Consider the following 24,259-nt stretch of genomic DNA (forward strand, 5'->3'; position numbering starts at 1 on the left):
ACGCGGATTTCTGAGCAGATTCAGTGCCCAATACCGGGCTGAATCTGCAATGAAACCGCCTCCTATTGTTTTCAATGGGAGGCTGCACCACAGTTCATGCAGCTGAGGATTATTGCTGCATAGTTTTCCAGACAAGCCCAATAATGTACAGGTCCATTGTTGTCCCGCTTACCGCACAGACCCCTCGCAATTCCCCAGCTGGAGCTTGATCACGGTTTAGCTCCATTCAGCACCATACAAAATGAAAATCCACGACAAAAAACGCAGCGGTTTCTGCCCTTCAATACGTGGTGGATTTTGTCACAGACACAATCCCTTGTGTGAATTTACCCTCAGACTGTCTACTATGAGTTTTATCCCACCTGTTAAAGGGATTCTGTCACCAAGTTTTGGGCTATAGAGCTGCGGACATGCACGGCTAGATCGCCGCTAGCCTGTCCGCAATATACCTGTCCTATAGGGCTGTGTGTTTTTTTTTCTTTAAAATAGGATTTTATAGATATGTAAATGAGTCTTGTATGTGTCCAAGGGGCTGTACTAACCTTCCTGGAGCCCAGCCGTGCCCAGCCACGCCCGCCTGTGAAGGAGCCCAGCACCGCCTATGTCCTCCCAATCTCCTTTCATCAACTATAGATTTCCGTAATCTCGCGATCTGCAGTTCTTTCCCTGAGGCTGATGCCAGCACAGGGAAGGAACACTATACCGGCACTGCGCATGTGTGAGCTCGCGCATCGCGAGATTACGGCAATCTATAGTTGATGAAATGAGGAGATGAGGAGATTCGGAGGACATAGGCATTGCTGGGCTCCTTCACAGGCGGGTGTGGCTGGGTGCGGCTGGGCGCGGCTGGGCTCCAGGAAGGTTAGTACAGCCCCTTGGACACATACAAGACTCATTTATATATCTATAAAATCTATTTTTAAAGAAATTAAAACCACACAGCCCTATAGGACAGATATATTGCGGACATGCTAGCGGCGATCTAGCCGTGCATGTCCGCAGCTCTATAGCCCAAAACTTGGTGACAGAATCCCTTTAAAGGGGTTGTCTCACGTCCAACATTGGTGGCATATCACTAGGATATCTCCACAATAGAGCTCCTGAAGTGAATAGGATCAGGATCGCAAGCACATGCGCGGCCGCCCTCCATTCATTTCTGTGGGAGCGCGGCATGCTTGGTTATTTTCAGAAGTCCCACACAGATGAATGGAGAGCACACTCCACAAGTGCGGACACTGCTCCATTTAGTTCTGTGGAAACACACATGAATCTGTACGGAAACTTGTACGGATCTTTTGCGCGATCATCCGCACTGGTTTGCAGGCGCTTACTGTGGCACATGGTCTTTGTGCTGGAATTCAGGCACATGTGCAATAATAAATCTGCCCCATTATGTTTCCCTCTTCTTCATCGGTGCCCAGGATTTAGTTGAGCGGACTTCTGCCTGTGCCCGCTCCTCTCAGCCCAACTCCCCCCAACATGTCACCTCCCCTCTGTACCCTTACTGCAGACGGCTAGCAATCCAGTCATAACTTCTAGTAGGAATAATAAAGGAATGGCACAACATAGAGACATAAGAATAGATGCTCCAGAATTGTTATTACATGGGGAATGCATAAGGCTAATAAAACAGACATGTCAGGAGCGGTGACACGTCCTTTTTAACTATTTGATGCTGTTTTTATGTTTGTGAAATGTGCATTTAAAATAAATGAACAGGTACACACGGACATGGAAAATACATTTTACAATTCAACCTATTGACTTCTGTGGGCTTAAATCTGTACCTATCCTGTGGAATATGCTTCCTACTGAAAAAGAAATGTCAGTATCTACTGGTAACGTTTCATTGATGAAAAATAACGGATATACATCCAGAAACACGTATGAACCCTAAGGCTGGGATCTATACAGACCACTGGACATGCGACCCCTCCAGCTTCACCATAAGATGACACCATTGCCAACATTTCCAACCCGGCAACTAAAAACCATCTTAGGAAAGAAAAGTGTGTGCCCAGTATAGGCGCGCTAACAGTAAGGTGAGTGGCAGGGTGGCACCGCGCACACCAATCTCACCCACCCTGAACTCCTGGGAAAGTTTGGTCTGTTTGCTGCCCCCTGCCGGTGGCGCCGCGCACTCGGCCCGGAGACGCGCTGAACTGGTTCGGCTGCTGTAACAATGTGACATTTATGAGGCCCCGCCCTGTGGACGAGGCCGGGCTCCGGCGCTGATAGGTGGAAGTGGAGGGTGTCCCAGTTCTCCAGACTTGTGTGCCCCGCAGAAAGTTACCGGAGCCGGGAGCCGGGGTCACCGTCTCATCACCCGCCACTTTCTACTCCTCTGGACACTACTGGGATTTACACTGGGGAGCCCGAGGGATATAGAGCCGGGAGCCCCTGTCCTGCCGGAGGATGAGCACAGCCCTGTGACCTGTAAGTGACAAGTCTGAGGAAACTGCAGGGCACACACACTGCTGTATACTGACAGATATACATACTGTATACACACACTGCTGTATACTGACAGATATACATACTGTACATATACACACTGCTGTATACTGACAGATATACATACTGTATACACACACTGCTGTATACTGACAGATATACCTACTGTATATACACACTGCTGTATACTGACAGATATACCTACTGTACATATACACACACTGCTGTATACTGACAGATATACCTACTGTATATACACACACTGCTGTATACTGACAGATATACATACTGTATATACACACTGCTGTATACTGACAGATATACCTACTGTACATATACACACACTGCTGTGTACTGACAGATATACATACTGTATATATACACACACTGCTCTATACTGACAGATATACATACTGTATATACACACTGCTGTGTACTGACAGATATACATACTGTATATACACACACTGCTGTGTACTGACAGATATACATACTGTATACACACACTGCTGTATACTGACAGATATACATACTGTATACACACACTGCTGTATACTGACAGATATACATACTGTATATACACACTGCTGTGTACTGACAGATATACTGTACATATACACACTGCTGTATACTGACAGATATACATACTGTACATATACACACACTGCTGTGTACTGACAGATGTACCTACTGTACATACACACACTGGTGTATACTGACAGATATACATACTGTATATACACACACTGCTGTATACTGACAGATATACATACTGTATATCCACACACTGCTGTATACTGACAGATATACATACTGTATATACACACTGCTGTATACTGACAGATATACATACTGTATATACACACACTGCTGTATACTGACAGATATACATACTGTACATATACACACACTGCTGTATACTGACAGATATACCTACTGTACATACACACACTGCTGTATGCTGACAGATATACATACTGTATATACACACACTGCTGTATACTGACAGATATACATACTGTATATACACACACTGCTGTATACTGACAGATATACATACTGTATATATACACATACTGCTGTATACTGACAGATATACATACTGTACATACACATACTGCTGTATACTGACAGATATACATACTGTATATACATACACTGCTGTATACTGACAGATATACACACTGTATATACACACTGCTGTATACTGACAGATATACATACTGTATATACACACACTGCTGTATGCTGACAGATATACATACTGTATATACACACACTGCTGTATACTGACAGATATACATACTGTATATACACACACTGCTGTATACTGACAGATATACATACTGTATATACACACACTGCTGTATGCTGACAGATATACATACTGTACATATACACACACTGCTGTATACTGACAGATATACATACTGTACATATACACACACTGCTGTATACTGACAGATATACCTACTGTACATACACACACTGCTGTATGCTGACAGATATACATACTGTATATACACACACTGCTGTATACTGACAGATATACATACTGTATATACACACACTGCTGTATACTGACAGATATACATACTGTACATATACACACACTGCTGTATACTGACAGATATACATACTGTATATACACACACTGCTCTATACTGACAGATATACATACTGTATATACACACTGCTGTGTACTGACAGATATACATACTGTATATACACACACTGCTGTGTACTGACAGATATACATACTGTATACACACACTGCTGTATACTGACAGATATACATACTGTATACACACACACTGCTGTATACTGACAGATATACATACTGTATATATACACACTGCTGTATACTGACAGATACATACTGTACATATACACACTGCTGTATACTGACAGATATACCTACTGTACATATACACACTGCTGTATACTGACAGATATACATACTGTATATACACACTGCTGTGTACTGACAGATATACATACTGTATATACACACTGCTGTGTACTGACAGATATACATACTGTACATATACACACTGCTGTATACTGACAGATATACATACTGTATATACACACACTGCTGTGTACTGACAGATGTACCTACTGTACATACACACACTGCTGTATACTGACAGATATACATACTGTATATACACACACTGCTGTATACTGACAGATATACATACTGTATATCACACACTGCTGTATACTGACAGATATACATACTGTATATACACACTGCTGTATACTGACAGATATACATACTGTATATACACACACTGCTGTATACTGACAGATATACATACTGTATATACACACACTGCTGTATACTGACAGATATACATACTGTATATACACACTGCTGTATACTGACAGATATACATACTGTACATATACACACACTGCTGTATACTGACAGATATACATACTGTACATATACACACACTGCTGTATACTGACAGATATACCTACTGTACATACACACACTGCTGTATGCTGACAGATATACATACTGTATATACACACACTGCTGTATACTGACAGATATACATACTGTATATACACACACTGCTGTATACTGACAGATATACATACTGTATATACACACTACTGCTGTATACTGACAGATATACATACTGTATATACACAACTGCTGTATACTGACAGATATACATACTGTATATACATACAACTGCTGTATACTGACAGATATACATACTGTATATACACACACTGCTGTATACTGACAGATATACATACTGTATATACACATCACTGCTGTATACTGACAGATATACATACTGTATATACACACACTGCTGTATACTGACAGATATACATACTGTATATACCACACTGCTGTGTACTGACAGATATACATACTGTATATACACACACTGCTGTATACTGACAGATATACATACTGTATATACACACACTGCTGTGTACTGACAGATATACATACTGTATATACACACACTGCTGTATACTGACAGATATACATACTGTATATACACACTGCTGTATACTGACAGATATACATACTGTATATACACACTGCTGTATACTGACAGATATACATACTGTATATACACACACTGCTGTATACTGACAGATATACATACTGTATATACACACACTGCTGTATACTGACAGATATACATACTGTATATACACACACTGCTGTATACTGACAGATATACATACTGTAATATACACACACTGCTGTATACTGACAGATATACATACTGTACTATACACACACTGCTGTATACTGACAGATATACATACTGTATATACAATCACTGCTGTATACTGACAGATATACATACTGTATATACACACACTGCTGTATTACTGACAGATATACATACTGTATATACACACACTGCTGTATACTGACAGATATACATACTGTATATACACACACTGCTGTATACTGACAGATATACATACTGTACATATACACACACTGCTGTGTACTGACAGATATACATACTGTATATACACACACTGCTGTATACTGACAGATATACATACTGTATATAACACACTGCTGTATACTGACAGATATACATACGGTATATACACCACTGCTGTATACTGACAGATATACATACTGTATATACACACACTGCTGTATACTGACAGATATACATACTGTATATACACACACTGCTGTATACTGACAGATATACATACTGTATATACACACACTGCTGTATACTGACAGATATACATACTGTACATATACACACACTGCTGTGTACTGACAGATATACCTACTGTACATACACACACTGCTGTATACTGACAGATATACATACTGTATATATACACATACTGCTGTATGACAGATATACATACTGTATATACACACACTGCTGTATACTGACAGATATACATACTGTACATATACACACACTGCTGTGTACTGACAGATATACCTACTGTACATACACACACTGCTGTATACTGACAGATATACATACTGTATATATACACATACTGCTGTATACTGACAGATATACATACTGTATATACACACACTGCTGTATACTGACAGATATACATACTGTATATATACACATACTGCTGTATACTGACAGATATACATACTGTATATACACACTGCTGTATACTGACAGATATACATACTGTATACACACACACTGCTGTATGCTGACAGATATACATACTGTATATATACACACACTGCTGTGTACTGACAGATATACACACTGTATACACACACACACACTGCTGTATACTGACAGATACATACTGCACATATACACACACTGCTGTATACTGACAGATATACATACTGTACATACACACACTGCTGTATACTGACATATATACATACTGTACATATACACACTGCTGTATACTGACAGATATACATACTGTATATACACACACTGCTGTATACTGACATATATACATACTGTACATATACACACTGCTGTATACTGACAGATATACATACTGTATATACACACACTGCTGTATACTGACAGATATACATACTGTATATACACACACTGCTGTATACTGACAGATATACATACTGTACATATACACACACTGCTGTGTACTGACAGATATACCTACTGTACATACACACACTGCTGTATACTGACAGATATACATACTGTATATATACACATACTGCTGTATACTGACAGATATACATACTGTATATACACACACTGCTGTATACTGACAGATATACATACTGTACATATACACACACTGCTGTGTACTGACAGATATACCTACTGTACATACACACACTGCTGTATACTGACAGATATACATACTGTATATATACACATACTGCTGTATACTGACAGATATACATACTGTATATACACACACTGCTGTATACTGACAGATATACATACTGTATATATACACATACTGCTGTATACTGACAGATATACATACTGTATATACACACTGCTGTATACTGACAGATATACATACTGTATACACACACACTGCTGTATGCTGACAGATATACATACTGTATATATACACACACTGCTGTGTACTGACAGATATACACACTGTATACACACACACACACTGCTGTATACTGACAGATACATACTGCACATATACACACACTGCTGTATACTGACAGATATACATACTGTACATACACACACTGCTGTATACTGACATATATACATACTGTACATATACACACTGCTGTATACTGACAGATATACATACTGTATATACACACACTGCTGTATACTGACATATATACATACTGTACATATACACACTGCTGTATACTGACAGATATACCTACTGTACATACACACACTGCTGTATACTGACATATATACATACTGTACATATACACACTGCTGTATACTGACAGATATACATACTTTATATACACACACTGCTGTATACTGACAGATATACATACTGTATATACACACACTGCTGTGTACTGACAGATATACATACTGTACATATACACACTGCTGTATCCTGAAAGATATACATACTGTACATATACACATACTGCTGTACACTGACAGATATACATACTGTACATATACACACACTGCTGTATACTGACAGATATACATACTGTACATATACACACACTGCTGTATACTGACAGGTATACATACTGTATATACACACACTGCTGTATACTGACAGATATACATACTGTACATATACACACACTGCTGTATACTGACAGATATACATACTGTATATACACACACTGCTGTATACTGACAGATATACATACTGTACATATACACACACTGCTGTATACTGACAGATATACATACTGTATATACACACACTGCTCTATACTGACAGATATACATACTGTATATACACACACTGCTGTATACTGACAGATATACCTACTGTATATACACACACTGCTGTATACTGACAGATATACATACTTTACATATACACACACTGCTGTATACTGACAGATATACATACTGTATATACACACACTGCTGTATACTGACAGATATACCTACTGTACATATACACACACTGCTGTATACTGACAGATATACATACTGTATATACACACACTGCTGTATACTGACAGATATACATACTGTATATACACACACTGCTGTATACTGACAGATATACCTACTGTACATATACACACTGCTGTATACTGACAGATATACATACTGTACATATACACACACTGCTGTATACTGACAGATATACATACTGTATATACATACACTGCTGTATACTGACAGATATACATACTGTATATACACACACTGCTGTATACTGACAAACATACCTACTGTACATATACACACACTGCTGTATACTGACAGATATACATACTGTACATATACACACACTGCTGTATACTGACAGATATACATACTGTATATACACACACTGCTGTGTACTGACAGATATACATACTGTATATACACACACTTCTGTGTACTGACAGATATACCTACTGTACATATACACACACTGCTGTATACTGACAGATATACATACTGTATATACACACACTGCTGTGTACTGACAGATATATATACTGTACATATACACACACTGCTGTATACTGACAGATATACATACTGTACATATACACACACTGCTGTATACTGACAGATATACATACTGTATATACACACACTGCTGTATACTGACAGATATACCTACTGTACATACACACACACTGCTGTATACTGACAGATATACATACTGTATATACACACACTGCTGTGTACTGACAGATATACATACTGCACATATACACACACTGCTGTATACTGACAGATATACATACTGTATATACACACACTGCTGTATACTGACAGATATACATACTGTATATACACACACTGCTGTATACTGACAGATATACCTACTGTACATATATACACACTGCTGTGTACTGACAGATATACATACTGTACATATACACACTGCTGTATACTGACAGATATACATACTGTATATATACACACACTGCTGTGTACTGACAGATATACACACTGTATATACACACACACTGCTGTATACTGACAGATATACATACTGTACATATACACACACTGCTGTATACATACAGATACATACTGTACATATACACACACTGCTGTATACTGACAGATATACATACTGTACATATACACACACTGCTGTGTACTCACAGATATACATACTGTATATATACACACACTGATGTGTACTCACAGATATACATACAGATACATACTTTACATATACACATACACTGCTGTGTACTCACAGATATACATACTGTACATATACACATACTGCTGTGTACTCACATATACATACTGTACATATACACATACACTGCTGTGTACTCACAGATATACACAGCAAATACAGATACATACTGTACATATACACACTGCTGTGTACTCACACATATACACATAGCACATACAGATACATACTGTACATATACATAAACACTGCTGTGTGCTCACAGATATACACAGCATATACAGATACATACTGTACATATACACACACACTAATGTGTACTCACATATATACACACCGTGCATACAGATACATACTGTACATATATACTGTACACACACACTGCTGTGTACTCACACATGTACATACATACATGCACCACATACAGATACATACTATACAGATACACACACACACACACACACACACACAACACACACTGCTGTGTACTCAAACATATATATATATATACACACACACACACAGGTACACACACCACATACAGATACATACTGTACATATGTACACACACACTACATACCTATATACAGATACACACAGTGCATGCAGATCCATGCCACACATAAAATACATTCACACCGCACATACAATATATACACATAGATATACAGACATATACCTACACACCACTCAGATAATATAAACAATCCAAGGCTCAGTGTACACATTTCTCTTCCTGTGTCATGTGAGGGGTTAATAAATAAACCTGGATAACACTTTACCCGGCCTCATTCCTTACATAAGAGATGGGATGGAAGTTGTCTTTGCTTCTACCTGGTTGTAGATGTGTATGGCGCTGTACAGACAGTGTGCAGCTAGAGGAGTCCAGGTTTTCTGGTTATATGTGGGTCATATGGATACCTGTTACTTCTTGTAGTGTTTCTGCTCATCATAGTGTAACCAGGATGACTGTGTGCGGTGTAGCCTCCCGCACCTCTCTACTTCAGAACGTTACTGCCTCCTTCTAGAGCAGGCATGCTCAACCTGCGGCCCGCCAGCTGTTGCAAAACTACAACTCCCATCATTCCCTGACAACCTACAGCTATCATCCTACAGAAGGGCATTGTGGGAGTTGTAGTTTTACAACAGCTGGAGGGCCGCAGGTTGAGCATCCCTGCTCTAGAGCTTGCAGTGTGGCCCCACCAGTAGGGAGTGTGGTGGAGTCCATAGGTATGGTTCCAGGGTCTGGGGGCAGTGGTTGTCTCCATACTAACCGTGCTCGTGTACAAGTTGTTCTGTATTGAGAGACGATCCAATGTCAGCGTCACTTGTCATTTTGCTCTTTGGTGAAGAATACTTCACGTTACTCTCTTATTCTGCTATATTTATATAATGTACAACCCCTATACATATATATATATATGTACACTCACAGAAGTCACAGGGGATCCCATGATTAGGTCCTCCATTAGGGAGAGTCGGGAGCTGCTCTGGCAGAGTCATCGCTGTGTATTACGTGTTTGCCTGTTCTCTTGTATTAGCGCCATTTAACAGTACAGTCTTTGGCCAGTTATTATGGCTAGACTGCTCTGTTCTTCTTGCCGGACAACTTTTTAAAGGGTTATACCGATCTCAGACACTGATGGCATACTGCTAGGATATGCCATTAGTGTCAGATAGGTGTGGGTCCTACATCTCCTGAACAGGCTCACCAAAGTGACCACGGCCACCTCTTCATTCACTGCTATGGGACTGATGGAACTCCCATAGCGGAGAATGCATAGCGGCCGCAGTGCACTCTTCTTCACTTCTGGGTCCTATTCTGGTGATAGGAGCAGATTCCAGAGGTGGGACCCACATCAATGTCTGAGATGGGAGTACCCCTTTAAACTGTGCTCTTCTCTCTCTCTCTCTCTCCTACGGCAATGTTTTGTTCCTGCTAAGACCCTTGCTTATTTATTGCCCCTCAGAAAGTGCCAGTTTCATGTTGAGATTTTGGGGGTCTCTCCTTGGGGATAGAGCGCCTTAATCGGAGTGAGGAGACTTATAGGCCATACATGCTCCTTTTCATGTTGAGGTGAACACCTTAGTAACCTGACACAGGCTGATTGATGGGGATGAGATGCCTGACAACCAGTCTGAGAAGATAGTTTATCCTTAGTAACAGGACTGTCAAACATTTCAAATCTGGATTGACACAGAGCTGACAGCATATGAGTGGAAAGCATGGTGGATTTGATTTAAATCAAACTGATTTAAATCACAATTTAAATCGCGATTTAAATCACTAGTCAGTAAGGCTTGATTTAAATCATAGTTTTTTACATAAAGATTCATATTTGGACATTTTTTCTGTTGTACTTAGGAAGGAGAAAAATAATCATTACCTTAATAATAACAATTTAAATAGGATTTATTCAACTGAAACAATAACATTACAGCATGTTATTTGCTTAAACATCCATGTTTGTTAACTAATTTGGCTAAAGAAAATATATATATTTTAAGTGACTTCCACCAGTTCACTGGTGTGACTTTCTTTAAAATATCTTATCCACCCTGGTGGAAAGAGTCATCCATGTCATCCTCCAGCCCTGGCTCTGATGTTACTGAGATGGAGAACCTCTGTCACACTTTTGTGCTGCGTTCCTGGTTACTTCTACTGTCAGGAATGCCAGCCACATGTATATTGGCAACATGAGTTGTATCTAACACTGCGATTATTCCTTGGTACCGTAGTTCTTTGGTGGAGTTGTAGAAATCCCCCGCTAAAACAGCTTCCACTGTTCTAGGAAGGCTTTCTACAACATTTTGGAGTGTGTCTGTGGGGATTTTGGCCCATTCATCCAGAAGAACATTTGTCAAACCCTGATGTTGGGCAAGAGGGCCTGGCTCAGAATCTCTATTCTAGTTCGTCTTAGTCAAGTTGTTCCAGACCAAACTCACTCAACCAACCCTTTGTGGACCTTGCATTGTGCAGTGGGGCAGAATCATGCTGGAAGAGAAAACGTCTTCCCCAAATTGTTCCCAGTGTCTTAGGCCTCTTTCACACGGGCGAGATTTCCATGCGGGTGCAATGCGTGAGGTGAACACATTGCACCTGCACTGAATCTGGATCCAATTGTTTCTATTGGGCTGTGCACATGAGCGGTGATTTTCACGCATCACTTGTGCGTTGCGTGAGAATCGCAGCATGCTCTATTTTGTGCGTTTTTCACTCAACGCAGGCCCCATAGAAGTAAATGGGGTTGCGTGAAAATCGCAAGCATCTGCAAGCAAGTGCAGATGTGGTGCGATTTTCACGCATTGTTGCTAGGAGATGATCAGGATGGGGACCCGATAATTATTATTTTTCCTTATAACATGGTTATAAGGGAAAATAATAGCATTCTTAATACAGAATGCTTAGTAAAATAGGCCTGGAGGGGTTAAAATTTTTTTTTTATTCACCTCATCCACTTGTTCGCGCAGCCCGGCTTCTCTTCTGTCTTCTTCTTTGCTGTCCAGGAGGAAAAGGACCTGTGGTGATGTCACTGTGCTCATCACATGTCCATCACACGATCCATCACCATGGTGATGGACCATGTGACGGACCATGTGATGAGCGCAGTGACTTCACCACAGGTCCTTTTCCTCAAAGAAGATGAAAGAAGAGAAGCCGGGCTGCGCGAACAAGTGGATGAGGTGAGTTAAAATGTATTTTTATTTTTTAACCCCTCCAGCCCCATTGTACTATGCATTCTGTATTAATAATGCTATTATTTCCCCTTATAACCATGTTATAAGGGAAAATAATACAATCTACACAACACCTAACCCAAACCCGAACTTCTGTGAAGAAGTCCGGGTTCGGGTACAAAACATGTTGATTTTTCTCACGCCCGTGCAAAACGCATTAAAATGTTTTGCACTCTCGCGGAAAAGTCGTGCATTTTCCCGCGACGCACCCGCATCTTATCCGGCCCATGATGCCCGTGTGAAAGAAGCCTTAGGCTAGCTTCACACAAACGCTGGTAGGTGTATCTGGCAGGCTGTTCTGAAATATTTGCCAGGATGCGGCCAGATGTATCAGTGATCTCTTTTAAACGACCCATTCTTTCACAAATGCTTGTAAGGGCAGACTGCATGGCTGGAGGCTGGATTTTATACTCCTGTGGCAATGGCACTGAATAAAACATCCGAATGTTGCAGAGGCATGTCCCAACACTTTTGTTCATATAATATATTTTGATGCTGCCCAGCAAACTCCACACCTAATAATTTATTCATTAGTGATACTGAAGGACTAATTGATAGACAGGTTATCTTATTTGTGTACTAGAGCAGTGGTCTGCAACCTATGGCACTCCAACATATTCCATCCACTTCTATTGGAGTACTGAGAACAGCCGAGCAAGTGTGCATGCTGATTCCTGTACTAGAGTTTTCCTTTCCATGTGTTACAAATGTATTCAATAAAAAAAACCCATATCTTTGCTCTTCCTGTAATTATTATTTTCTGTGTGATAACAATGTTTCCCATCCCCCGGGGTTATACTGAATGATTCCTTCTCTTCTTTTCCTGCTGTATGCTAATGATACCTGATATGACATGTTCAGGCAGTATGCTGGTTTCATTGACAGTACTATTTATTTTACTCACTTATATAGGGCTGCCATATTCACACTGCCCCTATGGAGCTCACAATCTAAAAGGTATAGTTAGACACCCTGATGCTGGAAGAGTTCCCTACCAGCAGTCGCCGCTGCTATTATATGTAGCATTGTCCTAAGCAGCATACAAAGTCCGTGCAGATATTGTCCTTGGTCGGATTCAAACCTAGGACCCAGTACTAAGCCACTGAGCCATACTCTTCTCTCCAGTCATGGTTGTCAGTGTACCTGTGAACCGTGGAGAACACAGTCCCATCAGATTGGCAGTGTGTAATGGGCTAAGTAGCTGTAGTACACTCCCATGTGCTAATGAAACAGAGTTTCTACTTATGCCATAGAAACTGCCCTGTCACAACATGCAAAGTGACTTGGAGCCTTCCAATTAAGAAATTATAGGAAGACCAAAGATGTGAAAATGCATTCATTATACAGTACTATTATATTAACCCTGCTGTATCTGCAGTAGTTCAAAATGTAGGCTTAATGCTGCAGAACATAAAAAAGGTTGCAGTCATCTGGGCATAATACAAAGTTGTGCATAGCTGCACAGAAGAGTTTAGAAGAAAAATGTAAATTCAGTAGTTTTACTGTACACTGGGTGTGTGTCTGGTTCCTCAAGAATTTCTCATGAGATAGATAGCTGGAGCCAGTCTGTGCTCCCAGTTACCGCTCTCTATCACAAAGCAGATTCTGTTCCCAGCCATAGAGCACATGACATTTCTTCTGCGTAAAGGGGTTTTCCGGGGATAAAAAAACCTCACTCACATGTTCAAATACTTCTCTATATTCTCACCCTTAGAATTTGTCGTCTTAGAATCTCTTACAATCTACAAAGGTTGGAGACAGTAGATGAGGCATGGGCACTGTATGTTGTGGGCTTTCATGAAAAGGTGGTTTCTCAGGTTGTTTTTGATGGTTTGTAAGGTGCAAAGAGTCTGATGTGTTGGGATAGCATGTGAGGAAATGATTTTTTGAAGAGCAAGAGAACAGCAAAGAAGGAGGTTTTGGGGGGATTGAAGCTTACATGTGAGGAGATAGCTGAGTATTAGGAGATATACAGTGAATGGACAGGTCGCGGTTGGCATTGTTTATACATATCTTGAACTGAATCCATTGGCAATGTATATCCAGTGAAGTTATTGGCATAGGGGAGAGGTAGAGGAGAAACTAGAAAAGCTACAATTTCTGGGGAAATTGTGTATAGTGTTCTTGCCTCCACCAGTAGTCTACAACTGGAGTGGGCAGAGTAACTTGGTGGAGTGGCTGGAGTAACTGTTCTGTGGTTGAAGTGGCTGGAGTAACTGTGGAAAGGTTGGATTGGGCAGAGTAACTGTGTTTGTAATAAGTAAAGATAGTAAACATTGCACTAACCAATTGATTGATCGAATTTTAAAAGTGCACATGGCAAGCTTGATAGAGTGAGAAATGCATTTCAACTTTTATTTATTTATAAATTGCACATTTAATTGCAATGTTGTTGCCCAAAGTGCTTCACAGTTACATTAAAACATACAGTTATAAAAACAGCAGCCGGTTTGTGTAGGTGGGCTTGAAAATGAGGGAGTGATGGCAGTTTAGAACTCATGTCCTGATTTTGTAGCTCGCACTCTAGCTTTTGTCACTCTGCTGGCTGCTCACACTCCTGGCTTCCTAAGGCAACTGACTCTACAGCAAGGGCAGAGAAGAGCGGTTAAAAACAAACTGCTCCAACTTGCTCACTTCACTGGCGGTTGCCATCTTCAAACGGTAATAAATTCTACAGCGAAGAGCTTTATATTGTGAGAATCACAAGACCCAGACCTACATTTTGATGCATAGTATATCTCTGAAATATTAAAAATGAAGACACAGCCACAGTGGAGTTCAATGAATGTCAATGGGTGGCGTGAGTTGCAAACAAATGGACATATTGTGAAAACTATCAGGGCTATGGCTTAGCCGTGGACATTTTTAGTGGCAGCAGGGATAGCTGAACATTTTGATATACTATTTGGGTAGGGGGGCTTGCAAATGAGGGAGTGGTGGCAGTTTAGAAATAATTTCCTGATTTTTCAGCTCACATTCTAGCTTTTGTCAGCTCCCACTCTAGATTTGAACATTCCGCCATTCATTCCTATGGGACCAAGTTCGCCACAAAAACGCCGATATTCCATGAAACATTCGGCGAAACATTCCACAAAGTAATAGCACACCAATCTGGAACAATCTGCACATTTCGGTATATTACTGTCTCTGTAGTGTAAAAACTGTGGGATAAGTTTGGGTGGTAAATTTGGTTATAATAATAAGACTATATGTGAGATAACAGTCAGTGGTCTTGCTATGCAAGAACACTTAATAATATATATGTGAGATAACAGTCAGTGGTCTTGCCATGCAAGAACACTTACTAAGGGAAATGTAGAGGAGAGAGGTGGAGGAGAAACAAGGAGAGAGGTGGAGGAGAAACAAATGGGTGGGGTGGAGAATCTAGGGGAAAGGTGGTGGACAATTTATGGAACTAGTGGAGGAAAATCAAGGAGAGAGATGGAGGAGAAAGGAGGTGAGTGGTAGAGGAGAAATGAGGGATAAGTAGAGGAGAAGCTAGGAGAGAGGTGGAGGAGAATCAGGGGGAGAGGTGGTGGAGAATCTAGCGGAAAGGTGGAGGACAATTGATAGAAGTGGTGAGGGGAGAGGCAAGGAGAGAGGTGGAAAAGAAACAAGGTGAGAGGAAAAGGAGGAATTAGGGTAGAAAGAATGTTAGAGAAGGAGAAAGCTTGTCACTAGGATTAGGCAGGAGTCCACAATGGACTTTTTCTTCCGTCTAAAATATCGGATCTCAGACAGAAATGGCTAAAACAGGTGCAAAATTAGCATAACAGATTCTTAAAATAGAGGATCTTTTTTTTTTTCTGTTCTTCTGACAGATCAGAACAGAAAACAAAACAGTTATGTGAACCTGGCCTAATTTATACATTTAGGCCCAGACTTACTGATGTATCTGTCCCAAAGTTTGTTTAAGGCTAGTTTCACACTAGCGCGCAGAGGTTTTCTTCTGGCCTATTCTCAAAATATTTGCCTGAATATGGCTGGATCTCAGCCGGTGTTCCTAATAGTTAATGGGGCCAGACAGAGATGTATAAACTACTGGCAATGCCAGAATGCAAAGAGATCCGGTCGGCTGTTCCATGCCGGAACATCTGGCTGGATCTCAAGCGCTACACTTTTTCCTGAGATGCTTGAAAAAGGGGCGTGACCTTAAAAGAAAGTGGGAGTGGCAAAGTGTATTCGGCCTGGGCCACTCTGATAAATCTGGTGCCGGTTTAGACAGCGTTAGTAAATATGTGCCTTAGATCTCTGCTCTTTTTGTCTTCAGTTGTACACAGGGCCGTCGTTTCAGTGATTGATAGCATTCTCTGTATAAGTGTGTGTACAGAGATACTTGTAGCTCTCAGTCACCGATAAGACAGCCCCTGTGAACTCAGGAACCTATATATCAATATGCTCAGCTCCTGGTCTGCAACATATTGTCTGTAGATTGCATTGGTGACAGGTTCCCTTTAAATAAGAAGAAATACAACTGTCATGTGCTCTGTCATATGTACAGTATGACGTGAAAAGGGCAGAAAATATATTCCACATTTGTAGTGTTTTGCAGGTTCTGTTTGGAGCTGTGATGACAGTCATATTCGGCTTAAGTTTCCCAGAATCATGTGTCATAGACTCTTCTACAATTGACGGGAAATTTGAGGACTTATATTTGCATTTCTTAGCTGAAGTTCTCTTTAAAGGGGTTTTCCATGCTGAGAACATATTTGAGATGCACACGTGGTGTTTTGATAAACATTAACACCTTATATACTGTTATTATAAACTGTTGTTTGCCAGACTATAATGAGAGTAGTAGTTTCAGCTACGAAGCTATAGGTTGGAGGTCATTATGTATTATCTCTTGTATGCTGTAATAATGCAGGGGCAAAACTAGGCAGGCAGATATTATATTAAAGTCTGTTCTCATAGCAGTGTCCGCTCGCACGGGGAGGGGGGTTTAATACACCAGAATGCTGTTAACATTTGTGCCAAACACTGGCATAAGCTTAGCAGCACATTTATTAAATGTTTCAGATCATGTTTGACTTGTTAGATGTGTCTAGCAAGAAGGGTGAAGTGCCCTGTCAGAAAAGGGTTGTGGCATAGGGTGAAACAATGTGCGCCCAAAAATCACCAAACTTTTTCTGCAGGACTCTGCTGTAAAGTTAGGCAACTAATAGGTGGTATACAGTTAGACTGGGCAGTCTAAATATGCACCAGGTTCTTCAACCAGCATCAGTCACGGTAATAAATCTGGCGCATTTTTACACTGTCTAGTCTAAGTTTACACCCTCTAAAAAATAGACAGGATTACTAAATCTGCCCCCGTGTATCTTGCTTATTTAGGTTTCTCCATGTCCCGTGTGAACACGTTTGTCATACATGGTGGGTGTATATATGAAGCGTATCCAGAAGCCCCCATTCTCCCAGTGTTCCCAGTGGAGTTTCATCGGGTTGGTATGCATTGGCATGTCTTTTAACTCTATAGGAAAGCACAGCAGACATTTTTATAGACATATGTTGAAGACTTCCATCAGAGGAATAATCATGACATACTGTACTCCTCTGACACTGATGAGATGTGAACACATCCCTTACCAAATCTAATCCACATGCTCTGGGAATAAAATTCACAGCATGCCAATTTATTTTATAGATTTGCACCACAGATCTCTTTCTTCACAAGGCATAGGATGAAATCCACAGCAAATCTGCATGTACCTCATGGATTTTCCATGGGAATCCTTGTGGATTTTGTCATAGATACACAGAAAAATTAGTGGTGGACTTCCTTAAAGGGGTTTACCGAGATCAGTATTGGATCGGTGGAGCTCCGACACCTGAGACCCCCACCCATCAGCTGTTCTTTGAGCTTTACCCAGGCCAGTGACAACACGTTCATTGATCATGTGGCATAGGAGCAGCTCAGGCCCATTCAAGTGAATTTGTCTGAGCCTGACACCAAGCAGAGCCAATATACGGTACCATGTACGGCGCTGTGCTTGGTGAGCAGGGAGAAGGAAGCCTCCCTCACAGGAGCATCGGTGCCTTCTCGAACAGCTGGTCAGCGGGGGGTACCCTAAAGGGGCTAGACAAAGGAAGGAGCCTTAAAAGGGGTTATCCCATAAATAATGTAAAAAATGAAAATCAGGTATCATATAGTACATAACAACCACTTTCTAATAAAGCTAGAGCCAGAGATCTGCCCATTCAGTGCTCCAATTATTATTATTTCTAAATGTCAACTGAGTGGGGGGTGTCCTTTCTCGGGGGTATGTTACTTCTGCTGCACCTAGTGGCAGTTGAAGGATGGAACTGAGCATGTGTTCCCATCTCAGTGAGAAGGACAGAGAAATTAGAAAAAGAGCAAACAGCAGGTGGCGCTGTATAGATAGGTTTCATTGAATAACCTGGTAGTTATAATACATTTTTACATGCAATTACAAAACTATCAGATCCAGGTGCTGGTTTGCAAACGATAGAATATTTTTTGTGGGTTAACCACTTGAATGAATTTGTATAGACAACCTCTTTTATTAAGATACACAGATGAAGGTGAGGAACGGCACTATATAAGCATATAAGCTAATGAAATAGAATAACCCTCACACTCAGCTAGGTTACATTTTTCTCCTCTTTAATACTGCATACCCCAGCCCGGAATCGAGTTGATCCATCTTTAGGTGTGGTCTCGACAAATATTTCCTGAATGGATCAGTCTGTTGAGTGGGAAGATGTGTATGATCTAATCCTATCTAGGAACGTTTATGCAACCCTTTGTATAACAGGGCTGTTCAACTATTGAAACATGCTGAAAAATATGTTTAAATGTATGCTAAATGGACAAAACTTCCAAGTAGGGAACTTGAAGATGCTGTAAGGCTACTTTGACATGAGCGAGTCTATCATGCAGATGTGTTCTGAGAGCACACGGACAGCATTTGGACACAGAACCTTCTTCACTGATAGTTGCTGAGAGATGCTGAGTGTTATTCTTCAGTTATTCTTCACTGATAGTTGCTGGGAAATGCTGAGTGTTAGGCCTCTTGCACACGACCGTATGGCTTTTTCAGTATTTTGCAGTCATGTTTTTTAACGGATCCGTTGTTCAGTTTTTTGTTTCCACTGTGTTTCCGTTCCGTAGTTCCGCAAAAAATCTCTATATGGTTTCCGTATGCGATCTGTTGTTTGCAGATCGCAAACAGAAACATAACATTTTTAATCATTAATGTAATGTACAGTAATTTTGTTTTAACAGTATACACATGGGCAAACTGGGCATGGATCCGAAAAAAGAGATGTATTCTGTATGCATTCCATTTTTTTTTTTTGCAGAACTATTGACTTGAATGGAGCCACGGATCGTTATTTGCGGGCAATAATAGGACAAGTTCTATCTTTCAGCGGAACGGTAATACAGAAATATGGAAACGGAATGCATATGGAGTACATTCCATTTTTTTTTTGCGGAACCGTTGAAATGAATGGTTCCGCATACGGACTGCAAACGGAATCCACAAAAAAGGAACAGAAACGCAAAAAAAAAAAAAAACATTCCTTTGCAAGAGGCCTTATTCTTCAGTTATTCTTCACGCACATGAAAAAAGGATGCAAAATGGATACAATACAGAAACACTGAACACAGTCACAGACAAAGCTGATTCAACTGATTTAACTTGCATGAAAAAACATTCGTTTTATTACTGAACAGACCCTGACAGATTCCATCTTGCTCATGTGAAGGAGGCCTGATAGTTTGACTAACCGGGATATCCTTCTCTTCTTAAATTGTGTTCCACATCTAATGTAATTCAAAGAGGAAGAGAAAAATCTTAGGAATAGGGATCGACCGATTATCGGTTTTACCGATATTATCGGCCGATATTCAGGATTTTGACTGTTATCGGTATCGGCATCTATTTTGCCGATATTCCGATAACTTATGGGGAACACAGATCGCGCTGCTGACAGCGCTCTCCGTGTTCCCTCAGCAGCACAGGGGAGAAGGAAGCAGTGTCTCCCTCCCCCTGTGCTGCTGCTGCCGCTGCTGCCAATGGGAGGAGGGAGGACAAGAGGAGGGGAGGGGCTGTGGCCACTGCGCCACCAATGAAGATAACTCTCTCATTAATTCATACACAGGAGGCGGGAGCTGCAGAATCACATAGCCGGCTCCCGACCTCTATGAGCAATAGCTGCGATCTGCGGTAGTTAACCCCTCAGGTGCCACGGATCGCAGCTACCGCTCATAGAGGTCGTGTATGTGATTCTGCAGCTCCCGCCTCCTGTATATGAATAAATTACAGATTTATCTTCATTGGTGGCACAGTGCGCCCCCCCAAGCCCCCCAGTATTAATCATTGGTGGCGCAGTGCTCCCCCCCAAGCCCCCCAGTATTAATCATTGGTGGCGCAGTGTGCCCCCCACCCCAGAATTAAAAACATTGGTGGCGCAGTGCGCTCCCCCACCCAAGCCCCCCCAGTATTAATCATTGGTGGCAGTGGCCACAGGATCCCCTCTCCCCTGCTCCTCCAATCGGAACCCCCCTCCGATCGGTTACCATGGCAGCTAGGACGCTACTGAATCCCTGGCTGCCATGGTAAGCTCCATGCTGCTGTGTGCACAAAGCACAGGGCAGCAGGGACAGTGTGAGCTCCTAATCACCCTGATAGAGATCTATCAGGGTGAATAGGACAAGGGCTCTAGTCCCTAAGGGGGCTAAAAGTTAGTAAAAAAATAAATAAATAAATAAAAATAAATAAATAAAACACCAAAATATTAAGTATAAATGAAAAAGAAAGATTTACAAACAAAATAAAAATTACACATTAACAATAAACATTAATTTTCAGCAGATTTGTGTAGGATTTATTTTTTTCAAAAATGAAAATTCCCAGAATATCGGTATAAATTATCGGCTATCGGCCTGAAAGTTCACAAATTATCGGTATCGGCCCTAAAAAATCTATATCGGTCGATCCCTACTTAGGAACTAAGAAAAATTCTGCCTTAGGCCACATAAACATTGCGACTTGTAATTGTACAATACAACATTGCATCTAAGGCTACTTTCACATCTGCGTTTTTGATGGATCTGGCAGGGATCAGCAAAAACGCTTCAGTTACGATATAAAACGACGGCTGCATCCGTTATGAATGGATCTGGTTGTATTATCTCTAAAATGAACAAGATGGATCCGACATTAAAACCATTGTAAGTCAATGGGCACTAGATCCGGATGGATTTTGTGTCTGAGAAAACGGATGCGGCGCCATTGACTTTCATTGTGTTTCATGCTGGATCCATCTTGATCAGTATACCATTTTTCTCATTTGGTGTGACTGGTACCGTGACATTTACAATCTTAATTTCACACGGTCACAAGTCACCGCACTGCCCTCTCCTAAATCAGGAACAAATACAGAGATGGCAAGGCATTGCTAAGCCCCGCTCCTTTGGCGAAACCCTACTCTTTCTTATGCCCCAGACAAACCGAGGAAGAATCAAGGGGAGGAACAACCCGTTTCTCTACCAGATTGCTGAATGCCTGTTTGTCTCTGGACTTTGCAGGCATCCTTACAGACTGACAAATTGTTGTGTTCTTTCATTTTTTTTCATTCATTTCCCGTTTCCTGATTTTTTTTTTTTTATGAGACTGAATGGTCTAATTATCCAGGTTTACCATGAAAAGTGAAACATCACCATAATCAGCAGAAGGATCAAAAAGTAAACTTCACTTGATGTGATCGTTGAATATGCTTTTATAGCCAAGCATATGTGGTGCCAGTTTCAAGTATAGCATTTGCAATTATTATGCATTTTTGTACTTTATTTGGTTTGCAGAGAGCTGTTGCATCGCATGTTTTGTTTTACAGTGTTGTTTTCAGCCACAGCAACTTGCCCCTGCGCATTGGGATGTGCTGACTGACCCCCCTTTTCTTTGCGTGGTGCCAGTTATGTAATATAATGTAATAAGTGGTGGCGGGGTTAATAATGACTTGGTTGTAGGAGTGATCATACATGGAGACAGGAATGGCAGGTGTGGAAGTTGCTGTTCTGTGGTCCTCAGGACGTGATGATTGGTGATGGTGGCCATCCTAGGTGTACTCAATGCTTCCATTCATCACCACTATAACTAGTATGGAGCAGCTAGTTGTTAGTTTTACATTGGCATGCCAGATAATCTCTTTATCTTCTCTAAGGGTGCAGAGATCTCCAGGAACGAGATATAGCTAGATGATGTAAAGCCCTCTCATCAGTAGGTATACCGTCAACCAATAAAGCCAAGCAGGGGTCCTCAAACTTTGGATAATGCAAAAGGTTTCTTTTAACTCTGGCCAACCGTCAGTTTAAGGTGCCCGTACACGGTAGATAGAAGTAGGTTGGTGGCTGAACGACTGTTGAATAAAGGCCACCTGGTGATCAGTCACAGATGCAGCCATGCACATCTTAGGCTACTTTCACATTTGCGTTTTTGCTGGATCCGGCAGGGAACAGTAAAAACACTTTCATCATGATAATACAACCGTCTGCATCCGTTAGTTATGAACAGATCCAGTTGTATTAGGCTGCTTTCACACTAGCGTTCGCTGGTCCGCTCGTGAGCTCCGTTTGAAGGAGCTCACGAGCGGACCCGAACGCAGCCGTCCAGCCCTGATGCAGTCTGAATGGAGGCGGATCCGCTCAGACTGCATCAGTCTGGCGGCGTTCAGCCTCCGCTCCGCTCGCCTCCGCACGGACAGGCGGACAGCTGAACGCTGCTTGCAGCGTTCGGGTGTCCGCCTGGCCGTGCGGAGGTGTGCGGATCCGTGCGGATCCGTCCAG

The 24,259-nt window shown here is 41.2% G+C and overlaps 1 protein-coding gene across 2 annotated transcripts in view; it reads left to right on the forward strand.

The window, feature by feature from the left end:
• Window positions 1–2,224: 2,224 nt before the first annotated feature.
• Window positions 2,225–24,259, forward strand: part of RHBDF1 (rhomboid 5 homolog 1) — a 148,421-nt gene continuing 126,386 nt past the window's right edge. For both annotated transcript variants that reach the window (XM_044303376.1, XM_044303378.1), the window contains exon 1: window positions 2,225–2,436. The gene's annotated coding sequence lies outside the window, so the exon portion shown is untranslated. The remainder of the gene's footprint in view (window positions 2,437–24,259) is intronic.

This window comes from Bufo gargarizans, chromosome 8 (assembly GCF_014858855.1).
Source record: "Bufo gargarizans isolate SCDJY-AF-19 chromosome 8, ASM1485885v1, whole genome shotgun sequence".
In the NCBI taxonomy this organism is placed as follows: domain Eukaryota; kingdom Metazoa; phylum Chordata; class Amphibia; order Anura; family Bufonidae; genus Bufo; species Bufo gargarizans.